At 38.1% G+C, this 8,110-nt stretch overlaps 1 pseudogene; it reads left to right on the plus strand.

Annotated features, from left to right (window-relative positions):
• Nucleotides 1-2,881: 2,881 nt before the first annotated feature.
• Nucleotides 2,882-5,316, plus strand: LOC143630399 (subtilisin-like protease pseudogene; annotated as a pseudogene).
• The last annotated feature ends 2,794 nt before the right edge of the window (nucleotides 5,317-8,110 follow it).

The following is an 8,110-nucleotide window of genomic DNA, read 5'->3' on the forward strand; positions in this document are numbered from 1 at the left end:
GTGGTGGACCGGTAGACGATCGAACCACGCTCTAGCTGCCCCAACAAGCGTCATTTGGAAAATGTAACACCACGTAGGTTCCGTCCAACTACTGACGGTTGCCCCCGCTATGAACCTGTTCAAATGATCGTCTGGATCAGATATACCATCGTAAGTGCCGATGTTGGACATCTGTTTGGCACTTTTCGGGACGATTGCTTCCGCAATGTCCCTTGCAAATTTGGACGTTCCCGCCTTTGCAGCAGTTGGTGTAAATGTTTTGGAGAAGTCACGTGGGTTTCCACCCGCGTTTTTTGGTTTGAAGGTTTCTCCAAACGCCTTCTCGGTTGGGAGTCCGTTTCCTTACGCTTCCCTTTCGCCCTATGACGAGGGTTTGCGTCACTATCGGATTCCTCCGAATCATCGTACAAGTGCTCTTCGAATTCATCAGCCTGTTGGAGTGAACGTAAGCGTTCATCCAACTCAGCTTGGAATTCTTTTTGACGTGCTTCCGCCCATGCTTTAACTTCATCGAGTGTTTGGCGGGGGAGCCTCGTTCGTTGTCTCTCTAACTGGGTATCGGTGAATCCCAGTGAGAGATTATTTACTGCACTTGCCCCGGCTTGGGTAACTGGGGTAGTGTTTGTAAATTTTACTGCACTTGCCCCGGTTTGGGTTACCGGGGTAGTGTTCGTAAAAACTGTATAATTGCCGGTATTCCCCCCAGTAGCTGGGGTTGTGGTTACCGGGGCTTCTTGGTCACTCGTTGGTTTTGGGACCGGAGTACCTTTAACCATCTTTCCAGAAGTTTGAAAAAACTGAAAAAAGAAATTAAGTTCTAGCATTTATGTACGGATGGCGCCAATGAAGAAACACTAAACGACCCCGGGCGGATTACGGATAATCTGGGGGTTAAATAGATGTTTCCCACGAGGGGTTAGACCCGGCAAAGATGGTTCTTCTGATAACCTGCAAAACAGACACCGTGAGCTCGTCACTGAGAATGGGGGGGGGTACCTCCTTGTGACCACCCTCCGGCGTGAGAATCAGACTAGATTGCTCTTGAATATAAGTGTATATTAAGAGATTGCTAGAGCAGATATCAGGTATATGATATAAGATACAAGATAAGATGAGATGATCATATTATTTGGGGTATTTATAGCTGAATGTAGGTTTCCAAGAAGGTGTAGCCGGCTGAATAGTATTCCTGTTCTACCAACTGTGGCCTACGCACGTGCCATGCTGGTAGTTGGTGGGTAGGCAGCGGCTGACAGTGACCAGGCCTGCTGTGTACTATTCCTTTTCCACCAACTGCAGGCTATGCACGTGGTATGACAGGAGTTGGTGAGTAGGCAGCGGCTAATAGTGACATACAGTACAAGAGCATGCTGCTCGCCATACTGTTAATGAGCTGTCGTATCTCTGGTCAGATCTTTTGCCCATACCTCGTCAGGTACAGTACAAAAGATCCTCCAGTATCATACGGACTGGCTCATTTGGGCGGGAGTATTCCCCCTCCCGCCTTTGTGCGGGATTGTTCCCGGCTTTGCTCATTCCTTCTTCAGGGACATTACTGAATTATTTTGAGAGCTAAGTGCCTTGTGCGTGTAGCCTTGCTGCGCGGGTGGCCTTCCCTGATGGCTTGTATCCGCAGCTGCGGGAACAGGCGGAGTACTTCACCATTGGGAGGCATTTCCTGCGGGAACAGCTTGCGTACTGCGCGTAAGGACGTCACGTCTCTGAGCATGGTGGGTCCTGCGGATCCAGTTGGTTTCTGCGCAGACGTCTCTCTTCAAGGTGAGTCATGTGGGTCCAACTGGGCTCTGCTGGGACCTACCTCTTCACTTGCATACCTCGAATGCTAGTCGAAATCTACATATTTTGTTAGTATGAAACCTAAACCTTCATAACTAAGGAATATACATCCTTTGCAACATTTTAATAGTTAGAACTTAGAAATTATTATATAGTGGTCAAGTTTATCTGATTTATACTTATGTATTTAATCCACCTAACAATAAGTGTAAATTTCTTATAACTTGGTTCACCATATTTTAATCATTTATTTTTTCTATTTTGTTTTTCAATATCTAGTTAAATCATAGCATCCTTGTTAAAGGGTTCTTACTTAAAGCTCATTGTCTACATGATAGTGACGTGCCGTTTTAACTAGCCAAACCACAAGTACACATAGTTTAATAATACATTGAAACATGCCACTTTGGAGAATATTTATAAAACATGTAAATTATGTGAAGGGTTTTAATTACATGAGAATTTTATTTATAAATTTTAGTTATGACTGTTAAAGCTATTCATGTATTAGTTAAGAGTTAATGACGCTAACTCCGTTTTTAAAGAGTATATCTCTACCTGATACACATCTAAAAAGTTTCCATTCATTCAATTAATCATCAAAAACCAGCAACATATTTCTTCTAATAAACAAAGCAGCCGTAAGCATCGAGCCACAATGAAGCCTCTCTGTTTTGCAATGAGCACGTGACGGGCAACTTTAAGTTTGTGTCATTTTAGTTTGTCACTGACATTCGAGACAATTTCTAATCAAACTCTAGGCGGAATATTTTGTTCACTAATGTGTCATGCACAAAACAAACTCAAAGCGATTGTTTACAGTATACCAAAGCGAGAATAACGACAACTTGCTAATTAATTAAAGATAATCCTGAAAACAATGATAAACGTGATAAATTAATCTTCGTTGTCTTAAAAGCAAGATATATTACTATGAAAACAAAGTGACTTGCAGTGGGTTTAAATCTTCTTTTAGACTAAGAGAAACGTATAGAAATGAAGAAATTAAAAGAAGGCATTATGGAAACAACTTTCCTAATTCTAGCCAGTTAAGTGAGAGCATGATATACCATATTATGTGTTTACAATTAACTAAAAAACTAATGTTGTTCGTTAGTCGTATTCAGTCGATGGTAAGTACAAACTAAACTCCCTCTCGCCTTAATGATATATACTATATAGATACACATTAGGAATATCCATTGACACACACACAAAATGTTGCCAAAAATTGGTTTTGTGTTATTTTTCACTTGCACGGCCATTCTCATTGTATTGCCTACCAAAGCCACTGAGCTAAGAACCTACATTGTTCACTTAAGTTCACCTGAAGGCCAGGTCCTCAACATTGAAGACTGGTATAACTCGTTTTTGTTAAAAGTAGCTACGCGATCAAAAAAGAAACCGGAGATGGTGTTCACGTATCAGCATGTGATTACAGGATTTGCTGCTAAAATGTCAGCAGATGAAGCAAAGATGATGGAGAGTTTGAGTGGAGTTTTATCCGTAAGGCCTCAGAGTGTGTATCAGTTACACACAACTCGTTCACCTGACTTTCTGGGCTTGAGCCGAAACTCAAGGTTGTGGAAAGATTCAAACCATGGAAAGGGAATAATAATTGGTGTTTTGGACACTGGAATTACTCCCGGGCATCCTTCTTTTGATGACCATGGGGTCCCTCCTCCACCAGCAACATGGAAGGGCAAATGTGAAGTGGCAGGGTGTAATAACAAACTCATCGGAATGAGAAGCTTTGTGAGGGAAACTTTGCCGATAGATGAAGACGGCCACGGGACACACACTTCAAGTATCGCTGCAGGGAATTTTGTAGACAATGCAAACATTTTCAGACTGGGGAATGGCACTGCCAATGGAATGGCACCATTAGCGCACGTAACCATGTATAAACTAGGTTCGTACAACACGACTCTTACGGACGATATCGTCTTGGCGGGCATGGATGCGGCTATTGAAGACGGTGTTAACGTGATGTCTCTTTCGCTAGGTCTAGATTCCTCGTCCTTTCACAATGATAGTGTAGCAATTGGCGCCTTCAGTGCCGTGCAGAAAGGGATCTTCGTGAGTTGTTCAGCAGGTAATTCTGGGCCGAAGAGTGCATCATTATCAAATGCGGCCCCATGGATCCTTACAGTTGGGGCTAGTACAATTGATAGAAGATTCAGGACAACGGTTGTTCTTGGAAACAAGAAGAAATTTCATGGTGAATCCTTGTACCAACCAATGGATTCTGACCAGAAGCTTCGGCCTCTTGTTTACGGAGCATGGTGCACTAAAGCATCACTGGACAGCATTGATGTCAAGGGGAAGGTAGTGTTGTGTGATCATGGGGAAGATTTTGATACTGTTTCCAACGGAACAGTAGTTAAGGATGCAGGGGGATTTGCCATGATTATGGCTAATGGCAATGTTAATGGTCAGAGTATAATAGCAGAAGCTCATGTTATACTCACGTCAAATGTTGGTTACAAAGAAGGGGTTGAAATTAAGAAGTATTTGAACTCAACTTCTTCTCCTATTGCAACTATCCGTTGTGGTGGAACTGTGGTCGGGCTGAAATCAGATCCACAGATGACTTTTTTCTCTTCAAGAGGGCCTAACCTTGCTAGTCCTGGAATCCTAAAACCAGACGTTACGGGACCCGGTATGGACATTCTTGCAGCATGGCCTCAATCGGTCGACAACCAAACAGGAACCAAAGCAACATTTCACGTCAGAAAAGGCACATCAATGTCTTGTCCTCACCTAGCAGGCATAAGCGCGTTGCTCAAAAGTGCGCATCCAGAATGGTCTCCTGCAGCCATCAAGTCTGCAATAATGACCACTGCCAGTCAAGTAAACCGAAAAGGAGAGCCCATTGTAGACGAACGAGGTCTTCCTGGTGACGTATTCGCCATCGGCTCTGGTCACGTGAACCCACCAAAAGCCCATGAGCCAGGCCTTGTATTTGACATCCAACCCGAGGACTACATTCCTTATCTTTGTGGGTTAGGCTATACGCCCAAACAAATTGAAACCATCGTTAGAAAAAAAGCTAATTGCTCGAAGACCATCCCGGAGGCCCAGCTCAATTATCCTTCTTTCGCGGTGTCTCTTAAAAGAGGTGATCGCAAAACATACTCAAGGACGGTGACTAATGTTGGTCTGCCAGAGTCGGGTTACATCATCAGAGACATTTCTGTACCAGAGGGTGTAAGTATCAAGGTTGTGGTTCATAACGATGAGGGTGTGAGGAATGTTGGTTTGCCAGAGTCGGGTTACAGCATCAAGGACATTTCTGTGGCAAAGGGTGTAAGTATTAAGTTTGTGGTTCAAAAAGTAGAGGATGTCATGAGCTTCACAGAGTTGCACCAAAAGAGAACATACGAGGTGACGTTTACTCGAGATGTTAACGATAAGGAGAGAGGTCCGTATGGGCAAGGGCACATGATGTGGGTAGATGAATCTGGAAAGTATACCGTTAGAACTCCATTTTCATTCAAGTTTGAATGAAGATCCAAGTGCCTGCATCTTGTATACCATGAACGTCATAAATAAGTAATACGATATGAGGAAAACTCACTATTTTAATATGTTTCAAATAATATTTATGTTTATTATTATAAAAGTTTCTAAATTTATATAGAACCGTTGAAAATTCAAAATGAGAACTAGAAACGGTGTATTGATACACTTATTTGGACCTGATAAAAAACGCCTAGTATAAACAACCAGGAAATTTAAATGCCCGAAACCAAACCGAAATGATTCAAACAAGCTGGTCTTCGGTCCTTTTCTTTGGTTTCAAAAACCACTTCAGCCGCCTTCATCTGTGCTATTCCTTTAAGCAATAGTGAAGCCAAATTAAGATGAAAGAAAAGGTGGTACCTGTGATTTACCCAAAAGTGGCATCAATTCTGTTGATAATCTCACAGAGGCATTTCATCGAGCAGCTGGTATGCATACATAAAATACAATGTACAAATAATTCAATTCATTCTCAAAATCAAAATTTAAACAATATTCAATCATTCAAGATTAAATGTAAACTTTGGCTTGCATAGGAATTTAATACCTGCATTGCATTCCAGGAGGAAGTTAAAACAGACTTGTGGACTAACTGTTTAACCGTTTCAATTGTTGATCATGTCTTAAGAACCAAACCATGATTTGGCTGCAATTATTGTTAGCTATTTAATTGATTGTTAAGTTATTAAAATATATAATAATCTAATAACTGATAAACAATTTTAGTATCAACTAAATGAAACACCCAATTATTTTTAACCATGGGTGTTAATCATGTCGGGTTGACGGGTTAACCTGTTACGGGTTAACGGGTTGAAATATGTAATCCAAACCTGACCCATATTATTATTCGTGTTAAAGATTTCAGCCCTAACCCGCACACACATGAGACGACCCATTTAACTCATTTAGGTGTCAAAGATTTATGAATTACTCGTGGCTGTTGATTCTGAGACATGAAACTTATTTAGTCGTGACGAGTAATAATTAGTGAACGCACTCGTTATTGTTAGTTTAAGGACACGTGGCAAGTTTTAATTTGTTCTACAAACTACTCATGTGCTATCATAGTACATATTTCTGGAATTTCTTGCAAATAACACATAAAACTTGAAACTTGTTTTCATAAACGCTTATTTTCTGAATTTTCTCTGATAAATTCATAGTTATGCCTAATGAGTACTATATTATTAAGAAACTTTACTTTATGGATTCGTGTTTCTCACATAAAAAATTAAAAATTAAAAAATTCATTGTCTTAAAACTATATAATATGCTTTTTATTTAAAAAATAATTAATCAAACGGACCATTTCATCCATTTGAGTATCCCATATTAAGAAACTTTGTTTTGTTGATTAGTGTATTTTTCAAAAAAAAAAAAAAAAAAACAAGAAACTTACTTGCCCTAAAAATTATATATGTTATTTTATTAAGAAAATTAAGAATCCTACCAATTCGTAGAGTTAAAACTTAAAACAATACAATTGTTCTAGTTTCATAACAAATTGGATTTAATAAGTCAAAATATTATTTATTGTCTGATAATAATTTATACCTACAGTTAACTAATAATACTCATAACTTTTACTTCCGTTACCAAAAGCAATCTCAATAACAGAATAATCATATATTTCCATTTAATTTTCACTCAATTTCTCTCACAATGATGATTGTAAACGAAATAAGGAAGGAAACCTACAAACGGACTCGAGTATAAATTAATAAAGTGTAAATCAAGCATAAATATACTATACTACTAAGATTTTTCTTTTTCTTTTTCAATATGAGGTTTTCTCTTCATTAAGTTAAACAGTTTTTATAGAGTTTTTTTTTTTCTAAAGGGCTGTTATTTTACTTAAAAAATTTATGAAAAACACTTTTTAATTATTTACAGGTTTAAAAACAATTTTCTAAGAAACACTGATTTAGAAAATGATTTTTTTTTTTCAATTTAATTTTTGGTCCCTCCTGGTTTAGATAAAATCAAATATATAGAAAATATGTTAATTCAATAAAATAGGAGTGAAAAAATAAGATTTTAAAAATTCACCTAATTTGATAAATACTTTTTAAATCACCTATTTTAGTAAATAGTTTTTCCATCCACCCCATTTTGGTAAAATTCTAAAGCGATTTTTGTTCTTGAATTTAATGCATCATTAAAATGTAAAATATAAACAAAAAATATAAGTCTACAATATTAATGCTAAATATTAGTGCTAAACAATACATTTAAAAATAATAATTATTAATTAATAATTTATCATATTATAGTAATCCATCATAATCTTGTTTATCATATTGCATATTCCAATCAGGTGGTCAATGCATGTATAAATGGTGTCTTTTATATGATCATATGCATATAAATTTCAAGCAAAAAACTAAAAACTTCTTATAATTAACCACTAATCGATAATGGTCAAGCAAACATATGCCATTATATTATGCTTATTTTTTCTTACATTGCTCATCCATCTTAATGGTAAGTGTTCTTTAAAACTCGTTTCAATATACACGCACACGCACACGCACACGCACACGCACACGCACACGCCCACTCACATGTATGGCATGTCTATCTGAGAACGATAAACACATACTAGCTTTTAGATTAATATACAAAAATAATTTTTTTTTTGTACATGTGGATGTTCACATTACGTGTGCCCGAATTGTCTTTGAATCATCTCTCTTTATATGATTCATATGATTGATTGTAAGGTTACACATATCTTGTTACATGAATACAGGCAGTCGAGTTGCAAACGAAAAGAACTACAAAG

This window comes from Bidens hawaiensis, unplaced genomic scaffold, assembly GCF_021521415.1.
Source record: "Bidens hawaiensis isolate Kalapana, Puna unplaced genomic scaffold, B.hawaiensis_p1.1 tig00005663_1, whole genome shotgun sequence".
Taxonomy (NCBI): Eukaryota; Viridiplantae; Streptophyta; class Magnoliopsida; order Asterales; family Asteraceae; genus Bidens; species Bidens hawaiensis.